General features: G+C 46.8%; 1 protein-coding gene and 1 pseudogene across 7 annotated transcripts in view; one reads left to right on the forward strand and one right to left on the reverse strand.

Moving 5' to 3' along the window:
* Positions 1-14,147, forward strand: part of LOC125769083 (uncharacterized) — a 447,410-nt gene that overhangs the window by 76,323 nt on the left and 356,940 nt on the right. The gene's annotated exons all lie outside the window — the stretch shown is intronic.
* LOC125764440 (uncharacterized) lies at positions 1,916-4,677 on the reverse strand (annotated as a pseudogene).

Raw genomic sequence — 14,147 nt, forward strand, 5'->3', positions numbered from 1 at the left:
TAAATACGCTCAAAAAATCGGTTTATTGCATAACATTCGTTTTCAACATGAAACGGCAACGTCAAGGTATGTTTTGTACAAATTGCATTAAAAAAACTGCAAAAACTTCAACCATATTCATATTCGTAACAGCAAGTTCAAAAATGGCTCGGGACAGCCTAGGATTGGAACTTAGAAAGAAAATAATCGATGATTACGTGGGCGGAATGTCGCAAAAGCTAATTTGTGACAAATACCGCATAAATAAATCGACCATATCAAGACTGTGCTCCAAATTTCGCTGTACAGGAATGTTTTCCGCAGATCACCGTGGTGGAAGACCACGTTCCACAACTTCCAGAGATGACTCGATGATTGCCAGAAGCATTAAGAAAGACCCATTCAAGTCATCCTTCAAAATACAAAAAGAATTGCAGCTACAAGTGTCGGACCGAACAATCAGACGACGTGCCGTTGAAGCCGGACTATTTTCTCGGCGTCCTGCGAAGAAGCCTTTGATTTCGCTAAAGAATCAAAAGAAACGGCTTATGTTTGCTCAATCTCACTTAACCTGGAGTATTCAAGAATGGCGTACCATAGTGTTCAGCGATGAATCGAAGTTCAACATCATCGGAAGTGATGGAATAAACCGAGTACGTCGCCCAGCTGGAAAACGGTTGGATTCGCGATACTGTAAAAAAACCATCAAGCATGGCGGAGGCAATGTTATGGTGTGGGGATGTTTTTCTGCAAACGGATTAGGTCCGATTCACCAAATTGATGGAATTATGGATCGTTTTATGTACAATAACATCCTGAAAGACGTGATGCTACCATATGCTGAGCAAAATATGCCAATAAATTGGATCTTTCAACAAGATAATGATCCTAAACACACTGCCAAAGTGGTTAAGCAGTGGTTTAAGGATAACGACATCTCGGTATTGGAGTGGCCACCGCAATCTCCTGATCTCAACCCGATTGAGAACCTGTGGGAGATCGTTAACCAAACGATCGTGATCGTGTGCGAAATAAGGATCAACTGTTTGAGGAAATCAAAAAGGCTTGGGCAGCGATTCCACAAAACATTATTGATAACCTGATTGAGTCCATGCCTAAAAGGTGCAAGGCTGTAATCGAAAATAAAGGATTCGCAACGAAATATTGAAAATGGAGGAGAAGTTGGTGACTGGCATATGAAGTTGCATTTGTTTTGTCCAGAAGAAAACTGTTGCATTTTTGTTATTTGATGGTTTAATTTTTTTTTCGTTTGATTTCCCTTTCTTTTCCACACGATATACTTAAACTATGTTTAACTTGAATGTCTATATGCATTTCATTTTAAAATGTCCAAATGAAAATATTTCCAGATAAATTTAATTCGTGTACTTGGTTGGTTGTTTATGTTTTGTCCAATACTGTATAATCGCCCAAACTATAGGAGTCTAAAGTTTGTGCAAGAAAGTTATGCAGATAGCAACAAGTTAAAATTAGCAATTTAATATTATCGACGTCCTTGAGCAAAATAGTGGAATGAAATATTCTAAACCTGCTAGCTAAAATACCGAACGGATTTTCCACTACTCTTCTAGCACGTGACAAGCGATATTTAAAAACCCTGCGTGGATAATTCAATTGTTAAATGGTTTTAAAAAAATTTTTCGCAGGGCAAATGCTTCATATGTTGGACAATTTGGACAATTTGGACAATGTGGTTGTTTGAATGCAACCACCGTCCGACTAGCTTCCTGTTTCACCTACATCGCACATAATAAATTTATAACTTGAGAAACTTGAAGAGTTTCGTCGTTTGTATCTATCTTAAACACTAATATATCGTATGCCATTAGCCTTCTTTCATTTCCGTGCCGGTTTCTTTCTTTTCAATCCCTTTTGTCTAGCGCCCTGATGTCGCCTCTTCCGCAACCGCCGCCTCTTAAGCTGTACTCAGAGCCGGCCTACGTTCAGGTGATCCCGAGCCAGACAGCTCATTCCATGGGGGAGGCTGGGCTCCGACCTCCATGTCGCGAGCCTGCCTGTGGCGCAGCCTATGCGCCCTCTCGTTCTCTCGGCGTCGCTGCCTCTGTTGCTCCACCTCAGCAGCTGAAGACGGTTGCCTTCTACGGCGCCGTCTTCCCCCCGGTAGAGGAGCCAATGTCCCGGCTCGAACTCTCTCGCTGTACCGTCACTGATTGAGGTTCTGCCACAATCCCCGCGCGTCTGTGGTGGTCAGCGAGGGAAGCAAGCCTCTGCTCTGCTGGAGAATCGTTGGCACTGAAGAACCTGCCTCCTCTACTGCAACCTCTTCTGACCGCTGTACCGTGTCACTAGCCGTAGTGCATGCCAGCAGTGCCGGCGCTAACTGGACGACGCCGAGCCGCTCCATTCTGCGAAGCTGTCGCCAACTACGAGCGCCTCGATTGCGCGCCTCACGCCTTCGCTGCAGTATCTGCTCTGCTTCCGTCGAGTCCATGGTCGGGTCTTGCGAAGGACCGGCCTGCGTGGTTCTGGAGGCTGCCAGAGCACGCGATTCCTCCCGCCAGTCTTCCTGCAGAACGGAGATTATCCGCTTCGATGCCTGCTGCACGCGGCTCCACGTCTCCGCACTCTCGAGCAGTCGCCTGCCGAGGTTGTCTGCATCAACGTCGTCGTCCGTCCCACGCTGCAGCAACTTCGCCCGAACGTCAGCAAAGCGTGGACACACGAACAATACGTGGGCCACCGATTCCACCGACCCGGCACACCTGGGACAATCCGGGGACGGAGCAAATTCGCACACATTGAGAAACTCGTGGCCGAAAGCGTGTCCACTGAGTGCCTGAGAGAGGAAAAAATCCATCTCGCCATGCCTCCGTCCCCTCCACAGGCGCACGTCTGGTATCATGCCGTGGGTCCAGCGAATGTAGCGACTCGTCGTCGACGATGCAGCCGCATCGCCCCACTGTTGTTGCCACTGTCGGAGCGATTCTTCGTGCTCTTCGCGGCGGGCAACTGCTTTACTGGCCTCCGGATCTTCTTGCTGTCGGCGATAACAGCGGGCGTCCTCACCAATCAGGAGACGGTACGGCAGTTCCCCGGATAAAACTGCAGCTGCCTCGCAGCTGGTAGAGTGGAAGGCGCTCACAATGCCCTGTGCCAGGGGGTGCTGTACGCGATTCAAAATTCGTCTGCACCACTGTCGATCCGTAGCTTCTGCCCAGATGGGTGCGCCATAATGAATTATGGATGCGGCCACCACAGCGACCAACTTCCGCTTCTTCACCTGGGGGCCACTATGGTTGCGTACTGTGTTCCGCAATGCGCGCACAACACGGAGGGCCTTGTCCACCACTCGACGTGCGGGCGCCATGACATATGGTCATGCAGGTATGGTATGCCCAGGTATCGAATCTGCCGCTTGGAACGCACGTCCACCCCCCCGATGTTCACTGGGACATTTAAGTATCCCTTTCGTTAACTGGAGATCATTACGATTTCCGTCTTTTGAGGAGCCAGCGAAAGATGATGTCGCTGCAGCCATTCGTTCACCGCCACCACGGCCTCCTCAGCCAAAGCCGCTGCATGCTGCGATATCACACCCGGTGCCAAAACAGCCAGATCATTGGCGAATCCCACGATGGAGGCGCCCTCTGGGAGCTCTACGGACAGCACGCCGTCGTACATAATATTCCACAGGGTCGGGCTCAGAATGGACCCCTGTGGAACGCCCGCCGAGACTCGGCGTGTTACCGGCCGTTCCGCCGTATCGTGCGTGAGCTCCTTGTCGGCGAAGTAATCCCGCAGTATGAGACACAACTGAGTCGGGACTCCCTTCGCCTGCGTCGCAGCACTGCTGGGTCACGTTCCTGGGCTGTCCTAACACCCTGCAGCCAACGAAAAGCCCTGCGGAAGAAATGTCCGAATTCGTCTTCACCGATCGCCAGCAGAATCCGATCGAACGCCTCATCCTTGTTTGTCGATTATCGACTGGATCGCCGGAGTCCACCAGTACGCTGGGCGACCGGTGTGGTCCTGCACTGGGAAGACTCGTGACATGGACTCGTCGCATGCGCTGGTCATTGCCTCGACCAAGCTATCGGCGTTGGTGACTCTATGGACGAACCCAGTCACTGCCAGCGCTGACTCGAAAAGCTGGGAGTCAAACTGGCCGGTCCTCCAGTGCTTACCGGCATTGTTTACTCGAACCGGTCGCTGTCCCCGCCTCGTTAGCTGCTCCCTCGGTGGAGGCGGATTCTCACCAACCTCGTATCGAACATATCGGTGGTCACTGAATGTGATTCTATCAGGCACTCGCCAGCCTCTTTCCCTGTTGCCGCGCAAATCAAGGCGGCTGATGGCGGTGCTGGCGAACGTGAGGTCCGGTCGACTGGGTGGGAACAGTGTAGGGTCCCTCGAATTTCCTCTGAACTTGTGCAGGCACTATGAATCGTTCAGTAGCTCTAGCCCGAGGCTATCCGCCAGCTGGAGAAGCTCCAAGCCCTTCGGGCATGTCATGCTGCTTCCCAAGTCCTTGTGCTTGGCGTTTAAATCGCCTGCCAGAAGGACCCGGCTGCATCCACGGACGATCATATCGATTTGCTCCATAACGGTGCGGAACTCCGGAACACCCATCTGCGGAGAAGTATACCCGCTCACAATCGTTACACCGCCGACGTCTGCAGCAACGATACCGAGGGCACTGGAAACAGCGAATGGCATTCCGCGGCTGCTTCGGCGCGCCAAATACCGGGCAGATGGAGTAGCCCACCACGCTCCGTTTGCCCTTGAGCAAAATGGCGTCCTTGTGAGGCAGCCGAACTCGGGCCCGCTTTGTTCCGTCTCGGCGCTCCCAGATGGAAATAGTGACAGCCACCACCGACCGTTCCAGAGCTAGGCATAGACCGCTTTGCACCTCCTCCTTCGTGACGAGCATATCCGCCATTTCAGTGACGATACGTCTTGTGCCCAGGTCGCCCAGCGCCGCCTGGAATCGCTCCAGCAAAATTGCGGCGTCGGCATCCTTGTTGAGAGCTAGCCGAAGAAAATCGCGAGTGGTGCGGTATCCTTGACGAACGCCCTTGTTCTCTTCTTGCAAGGACTGGTTGAGCCGAATCTTTTCGAACAGCGTCTTATACGTCTCCCCGCTGTGTGGCTCGAATATGATCTAGTCGTGCCGCGAACGGGCCGGACGACGACGGTCATGTCACAGCTGCTCGTTGCGTTGCTAATGGTCTGTCGATAGAGGCAGCTGACGTTTCTGCTGCTGTTGCCGTTGTCGGTGGTTAGAAACAGCAACCTCCTGTCGCTGCGACTGCTGTGGGCCGCGAGGCTTGCCCCTATTCGGGCCACGGTTTTTGCGTCGGACCACTTCAGCAAAGCTGGAGCAGAGGTGGCTCTTCTATGGAGACCATCCCGCTCATCGTCTCAGCCACCTCGTTATGCAGTGGGGCGATAGGTTATTGGCCGGATCGAGGCTGCAACTGTTGTTGCTGTCGCTGCCGCTGCTGTCGCTCCATTTGGTAGTCCTCGCGTTGGTGCTTCACTAGTGCATGGATCTCCGCCAGCATTGTTTCGCATTTTCAGTTCGGCCTTCTCCTACACCTCGCTGGACTTTCCAAGCGATGAACGTCCCGTGTCGATCCGTGAGGCAACGACCCTCGGATTCTTCGGGATTGCTCCCGAGCTGCGATCCAAGGACGATGACCGGGATCGCAGCGATCTCTCCGCCATATTGCGCTCCAGCGATAATATCCTGCAGCGAGACACGTTTCCCAACGACACCGGAACCGCTATAGAAAATTTCTGCCGGTTGTCCTAGTGGGCCACCAGCCACAGCTGATAATCCAAAATTAACGTTGTCGATGCAACCGTGTTGCACTGCTGCAAATCAAGTCGCTATGTCTTTACTACGATCACAATATGTCGCCAACGGCCAATTCAGGAGCACCTTTCACGCTTGTCCGTCGCTTTTTATCACTCACGAAATGTTTCAATTCACTACCGACTTTTTTTAAATACGCGGTGAAATATTTCAATTGGCACCCTTCTGTTACTTTTATATGCAATATGGCTGCCGGTAACGGCTGTCAGACGTGTGACAGTCGTACAATCCGAGAGTTAAAATATTTCACTTATGTGTGTGAAGATGGTTCCCAGATAGCCAAAAACCGATATCCGACCGTTCGAAGACCTATATAAGACGGTCTGATATCGGTCTTAAAGCATCACTTACAGCAATAATATTAAGACTTCGTGGATGACATAAAACGGGCCATAATTATATCAAATGCACCATAATAATGAAATATTTCGTTTGTGGTAGGAAAGCTTTTCTTTCGTCATTTTGAAATTTTTCATGAAATATTTCGGAACTAAAGCTTTTGAAATTCATTTTAATTTCTTTATTTCATTCGTTCAATGTTTACAAAAATAATGTAACTTAAAAGTAAACGCACACACACGGGTAAATACACGCACAATTGCTTTGAAGACGACTTGGTTCATTGACACTGTTCACTATCCGGAACATTGATCCTCATATCTGCACAAAATGGGTTGATTCTATTGTATGGAAAGAATAGATTATATAGATAAAAGGTTTTTTTAATCAATTGATTATAATAAACATACCAACCATCACTACTGCGCCAAACGATGACGGCGCTGTCAAAGGACGCTGCATTTTCTGAATGAAAAATCCATCGCCTGGTAGTGTTGTTTAACAGTACTTCACTTCTTTCATGCACTATGAGTACTTTTCTGTGTAAAATTTACATTTAAAGTACAAAAACTACCCTTTAACGCTACACAAAATCAAAAATAAAACACTGTAGCGCATCGCATCAAGCAGATGAATAAGAATGGAGTACATTAAAACGAAGCAAAGAAGACGCCTTCGATGTATTGCATTGACAGATGAACGAATGTTGAAAGTTTCAAACGATCATGAAACCCGATGAAAAATTTCCTGAAACATTCCAAATTTTATGCTCCTCTTCCTGCCCTTCCCCCAAGAGCACCCACAACTCTTTGGTATAAAATAGCGTGATTTCGAACCAATCCTCTATTAAGACCACAAAGTCGTACTGTAGAGCAAATAAAAATGCAGCGAACCAAAACAGACATTGTGGTCGTAGTGTGGTTATCTGGGGTTGTGTGCGCGCCTTCTGTTGAGGATTACGCGCAAAACGTACGCAATACTCAATTATACGCACCAATCTAGAAAACGATGACGAAATATCGAACCATTGCAGAGTCGAGATGGAAGCGATACTTGCACTCACCTGACGGATTTCGAGATCCACTCCGTCGATGGAATCAAGATTTGAGCAGGGCCATGACGATAAAGGAAGAGCTAGCCAATCCGGACCGTAGTGCCACTGTCAACTCTTAAGAAAATTCGCTGCCGACATGCCGCTAGAGACCAAATCGGCAGGGTTGCTGAAACCAGGAACGTGTCGCCATTGTCGCGGATGAGAATAGCGCTGCACTTCAGCGACACGGTTCGCCACGAATGTTTTCCATGTATTGGGTGGAGATGCTATCCATTTCAGCCTTACAGTTGAATCAGACCAGAAGAAGGACTCGACGCTATCGATCTGCATCGCCTTCTGGACCCGGTGCTCGAGATGGGCGCCCAAAACAGCTGCGTTGAGTTCGAGTCTCGGCAGTGTGACGCGTTTAAGAGGTGCTACTCGGGACTTCGACGCCAGTAAGCTGATCCGTATTTCTCCTTCCGCGTTCTTGCAACGCGCGTAGATACAGGCTCCGTAAGCTGCTTCGGAGGCGTCGGTGAACGTGTGGAGTTCTACTTGTGAATTAGGTAAAAGAACATGACGATTAGTTTTATACGTAGATAAAGATTGCCATTCATCACTAATCGTTGTCCATTTGTTGTAGATCTGCTCGGGAACGGGATCATCCCAGCCGGATTTCAGCAGCCATAATTCTTGCATCAGTAGCTTTGCACGGACCAATACAGGTGCAATCAGTCCAAGCGGGTCATACATCTTCGCAATGCATGACAGTATGGATCGCTTCGTTGAGGATGTTGATTCAACACAAACGTTCGAATCAAAGCACAGCTCATCAGATTCTGGTTTCCAGGAGATGCCGAGTGTTTTCACCGTTTCATTGGGAATGAACTGCAACGATGACTGGGTGCCGATTTGATCAGTACTTAAACCGCTGAGAACGCCTAGATGATTCGATGTCCACTTGCGTAACTCGAATCCACCTTTCGCAAGTAGATCCGATAGCTCCTGACGAAGACGGAAAGTATCTTCTACCGTGTTGGCACCACCAATGAAATAATCTACATAAAAGTTTCGTTTCAGGGCAGCTTGTGCATTCGAATAGTGTGCACCTTCATCATCTGCGAGCTGAAGCAAGGTCCACGAAGCTAAGAACGATGACGGCGAAAGTCCGTATGTGACGGTGTTGAGTTCGAAAATCTGCTACGGGGCTTGTGGCGAAAAACGGAAAAAGATTCAAACCAATCGACGATCATCAGGATGCAACAAGATTTGTCGATACATTTTCGCTATGTCACCCACAAGCGCAACCTTGTATGCACGGAATCGTAAGATTATGTCCAGCAGATCGTCTTGTACTATAGGACCAGTGCATAATATTTCGTTCAATGAATAACCCGAATTCATTTTTGCAGATCCGTCGAACACTACTCTCACTTTCGTTGTTGAGCTGGATGCTTTAAAAACGGGATGATGCGGTAAGTAGTAGGCCTGTTCCTCTTCTCTAGTTACATTTATCGGTGACATATAGCCGAGCTCCAAATACTCCTTCATAAATTGGTGATAGTCCGCCTTTAGTTGTAGATCGCGTTCCAGCCTCCTTTCCAGCAACTCGAAGCGTCTCAATGCTGTTGCCTTGGACTGACCGAGCTTTACATTAAAGTCAGGCTGCCGAGGTAAACGTACGATATACCGACCCGATTTGTCACGTTGGGTGGTTTCCTTAAAAACTGTTTCGCATAGTTGTTCTTCAGGTGAGTAGCAATCTCTAACCTGCAACTCTTCCACATTCCAGAATCGTTCGAGCGATTCCTCTAGAGTGCTCATACAAACGATGGAAGCTGCATTAGTGGTTCCGTCAGCAGGATTCAAGGACGATGCTGAGCCGCTCACGACCCATCCGAACACACTTTCGATGAGGACAGGAAGTCCTGACGAGATTTTATGTTGTGCCCCGCTTTGAAAGAATTCATGGTAATGCCGGGCACCGAGGATGAGATCGAGCGGTGCCGACTTATGATACTGGGGGTCAGCAAGCATGAGATTCGAGGGTATTTGCCTATCATTCGCGTGCACGTCATGTGCTGGCAAATTCCCTATCAAGTTTTCCACGATCAAAAAATCAGCGCTCAACTCATACGGACTCGTTCGTGATGAAACGTTGGCACGCACCGATTTTGTCACTGGTGTGGACGAATTCCCCGCCCCGATAAGGGCAATGTTAGTCGCATCGTACTTAAGCGCTAACCTATGAGCAAGCCGGCGGCTCATAAGATCAGGCTGAGAGCCACTATCTAAAAGTGCTCGCGCAGGATGAACGATACCGTGCGCGTCAACTATCCGAACTATGGCAGTTTGGAGAAAAACGTGATCGTATGTTTGCTTGCTCGCGTGTGCTGCTACGTAGTCTGCTTGTGTGTTCGCCAAGTGATCGTTAGTTTTGTGATTTATGGAAGCATTTCGCGCAGCTGGCATGGTGGGCGCAGTGGGAAATGTGCCGTGTGAAAAGTGTTGTGAGTGTAATAGTGTGTGGTGCGCTAAATTGCAGTGTCGACACTTGTATTGCGAGGAGCAATCACGCGCTCGGTGATTGTACCGCAAGCAGTTTAGGCAAATTCGTGTGTCTAAAGCTGATCGGTATCGTTGTGCAGGATCCATAGCAAGGAATCGCTGGCATCTCATAACGGCGTGAGGCATATTGCATACAGGGCAACTGTGAGGTTCTCTATCGGCGGTCGCAAAGCTCGTCGCGCGCGGGAAATTTTGACGTCGTGTGTGTGTGGTCTGCTCAGAGAGTGACGTATCTGGTTTGTTTACTAACAACGTTTCGAGTACTCTCATTCGACGTTGTAAGAAAATTACAAGTCTCTCGTAACTCGGATTTTCGTCATTGGAAGCGTGCTCTTCCCAGTCACATAGCGTGATTGTTGGCAGCTTGGTGCATAACAAATGCTCCAAGATACTACTCCAAGCGTCAGTATCTTCACCCAAGTGGTGGAGCGTATTTTTGTGGCGTTCAAATTCGTCAACCAGCTGATGCAGGGTCAACGCACCTTCGTGCTTGATCGGCTTCATGCTAAACATGGCCTGCAGATGACGCTTTTTTAGCAAATATTCATTGGAATATCTTGCAGTGATCATTTTCCAAGCTTGCTCTTAATTTGCCGCACTGATTGTAATTGCCTCGATTACTTGCGCCGCTTCACCCTTCAACGCTGCGCGCAAGTAATGAAACTTTTGTATGGCGGGCAAATCTGTGTTGTCGTGTATGAGACACTCGAAAGTGTCCCTAAAGGTCAACCACTGCATGTAATCGCCATTGAATTCCGGGAGTGTGATGGTGGGCAATTTTATCCCCTTTAAGGAGCTGTTGCCTGTCCTTTGCTGCGCGGCTTCATTGCGCGAAATTTCCCTCATTTTCGCCTTCAATTCGCCTTCCAGATATATTAAGCGTGGCTCGAAATCCTGCCTCAACGCGTCGTTATGATCGGATTCTTCAACAGTGGTTGATGCATCTTCCAGCTGTTGTTGAATATTCTCCAAATCCTTTACCAACTGCTGGACTTTATCAAGTCGAATTTCCACGGCATTGGAGTCTCGCTCGGGATCAAATTCCCGCAAAAACTGTTCGTGTCGCACCAAAGTAGCGAGCAAAATCGTCCTTCTTAAAGCCAAAATTGTTTGAGCAGGCATTTTGGTAAAAGGTGCGAAAAGTGCGTACTCGAGTGTAGTGTGATGAAATGCGAGCTACTGCCGAAATGCGCGCGCGTGGATTACGTTCACTTATCGAAAAAATCGCGAGTATTTAGGTTGTAAAAATCCTGGTCACGGCACCAATGTTCTTTCGCGGATTTAATTTCGGATAAGTTTGTTTTGTCGCAGTTAATAATTACCAGCCAGTTGTTTGTTCGCTTTGAAAATGGAGAGAGCGCAAAAAGCCTTTTCACCCCTATTTATTGAATGTTTACGGAACTGTAAGTTCCTTTGCCATCACAACCCGTATTCGAAGATTTTTAGCTTTATGCTACTCGAAGCTGCTTCTAATTGGTGCTATCCGACTTCTAATATTCGATCCGGATTGTATTTTGCCCGGCGTATGACGCGGTGGGTAAAAACATCTTCGTTCACCTATTTATCTTGCTACAATTTCTTCTGGCTACCGGAAAAATCATGACAAGATTTTCCAGCGCCAAACACACAAGAAAACAAAACGGACAAATCTGCCGTACTGTTAGCAGCATCCGTTGTTTGTATAACAGGAGTCAGCAGCATCCGACGACGAGCTTTCTTGATGGTTCTTTGTTTTGAAACATCGTCACGGGGCTTAAAAAACTTGCCTTTCTCATCGACTTCATCAAAACAATAAATTTACTACTTATTATAATTTTCATTATTTAAATTAATTAAATTTCATACGAAATTAATTTTCCGCTACCGGTCAGATTGAAAACATAAACAAACCTTGCACGAGAAAACTTAAACAACCTTGAAGTCGCGCCGAAAGTCGCCAAATTTTTTGGGAAAACTGTGCTACGATTGTCGCGTTCGCAAACGTGACAATTGTTAAGCATGTAGGCACGGGATTAGCAAGTGAATCTGCTATTTCGTTACCAGTGATTCCAATATGGCTCGGAATCCAGCAAAAAGTTATGTTGTTGATATGAGGGATTATGTCTATTGTCTGTATGGGTGGATATTTTAAGTGTCCTTGTTCTATTGCGGTCAGTACGCTGGCACTATATGTGAATATAGCATTAGGTATTTCCGAGTTATAGTTTTCTTCTGCTGCTATTTGTATTCCAATCGCCTCAGTTGAAAATATAGATGTGTGGTCTGGGAGCTTGATAGCACATTTTCTGTTCGCGGAGTATATGCCACATCCTGCTAAGTTTGCACAGATAGAGCCGTCGTTGTATATTTTACGGTGCTTGGAAAATTTTTGGTTTATATGTTCTACAGTGGTTAGGTAAGTTTGTTTGCTGTTTAGTCTATTAAGTTTAAAAATAATTCAATAATATTGGGTGGATTTCTAAACCAAGGGCGATCAGACGCGCGAGAAAGGCTGATGATGGCGGGAAGGGTAGAATTGGTGACGTTTTTGTACAATTCTTTGGCCCTTTTTACAAGAGAAGCACACTCCATGTCTTTTTCTAAGCTTCTTAGCGCTGTTCCTATCAATCGGAGTGTTACTGCGTGTATAAATGGAAGCATGCCGCTTTCGTAAATCAGTGATTTTAAAGGGCTTGTAACAAAAGCACCTGTCGCGCATCTTATCGCCGCATGGTATATAGGGGAGATTGTTTTATCTAATCTGTCCAGTTCTAAACTCAAAAGTTCTATTCCAAATAAGATTTTTGGAACAAGCCAGCAGTTTACTAAACGTAACATTATAGTTCGGGATGCTCTTACTTTATAAGATCCTAGAATTCCTACACGTTTATATAAGATTTGGTAGATGATTTCATATTTTTAAAATGTGCGGTGAATGATAGTTTAGAGTCCAAGGTAATTCCTAAAATTTTAGCTGTTGTTACATTTGGGATAGTCGTTTTTTTCTATGGTTATGAGCTTAAAATTTTTGGAATGTGCCAGTTTGCCAATACGAAGTATTTTGCTTTTTTCTGGTGATGATGATGATGGTCCCACCTCCACCCGTGCCTCGGATCAAGAAGGACGAAGCTATCTTTAAGATGTTTGATTGTATATATTGTATAGTTCCTATTTTCGAATGGGTGTTCGTCAGTTATTATGTTTAAATATACGGCGTAGTGGGGTAGTCAGCCCTCACTACGGCGGAACGGTCCAGATGGGATTTGAACCTCGGTCCCGTCGTATGTAGACCGGCGCCGCTGTCTCTTCACCACCGGACCGCGCCATGTTTACCACTGTTATTTGAATAAATACTAAAACTAAACCAAAACTTAAATAGATGAGATAAATAACAGATAAATACTAAATAATACATAAATAAATAAATACATTGTCATTAACCCCTCTACCTACAACTATTCCTCATGTACCTAGCGCGCGATCGTTTAAACGCTGAAATCATCATCTATCATCATCAATCATCTTACATCTTAATCTTAATCTGGTGCTATTTGGAATCCTGTGGTTTTGCACCATTTACTGAGTTTTTGCATGCAGATTTGCAGATTTTTCCTGGTTTGGCTGGATGATGATGTTGAAGAAATTAATACAATATCGCCAGCGTAAATTAATGGTTTTATGTTGTGTGGGAGGAACGAGAACAAAGATTCAATGCTGATTAGGAATAATGTAGGGGAAAGGATAGCACCTTGCGGAACTCCATTAGCTAATGATTTAGTTTGGGATTGGGTATTACAATGTAATACTGTAATGTAATGCATTACTACAATGTAATGCAAATGTACGGTTTTCTAAAAAAATCTGTATAAAGTTGACAAGGAATTTAGAGTTAACGACCAATTTCGCTTTATTCATTTAACATCCGAATCCAAACTGGCCTAGTTCAGCCGCGCGCGCCGCTTATATCCCCTTATCGCGCTGAACTCACACACACACGCTCACGTTCATCCTCTCTCACACGCTCACACACACTCTCGCTCACACGCTCGCGTCACCCAACTTCACACGGCCTTTCCTCGACAGATTCTTCCGCCCCTTAGGATCTCCACCGTGTTACATCCGGTATGGCTTCATGCAAAATGATTTTTGTCGCCACACGACATCTCACTTCTTTACTTGGTTGATAAGCCGAAATCAACTCTTTTTCTTCTTTTGCGAATCGTGGGGAAACATCGATTTCGTCATCATTTTCGCGCAAGATCGAAAGAACTTCATTTATTGTATCACACGGGCTTATTTCTAGCCCAGCTCTTGTCATTGTCACACCAAAATAGTTCAGCGAATCTCGTCCCAAAATTGCTTCATATGACATACACGCACTCGGTA

The sequence above is a fragment of the Anopheles funestus genome, chromosome X, assembly GCF_943734845.2.
Source record: "Anopheles funestus chromosome X, idAnoFuneDA-416_04, whole genome shotgun sequence".
NCBI lineage: Eukaryota > Metazoa > Arthropoda > Insecta > Diptera > Culicidae > Anopheles > Anopheles funestus.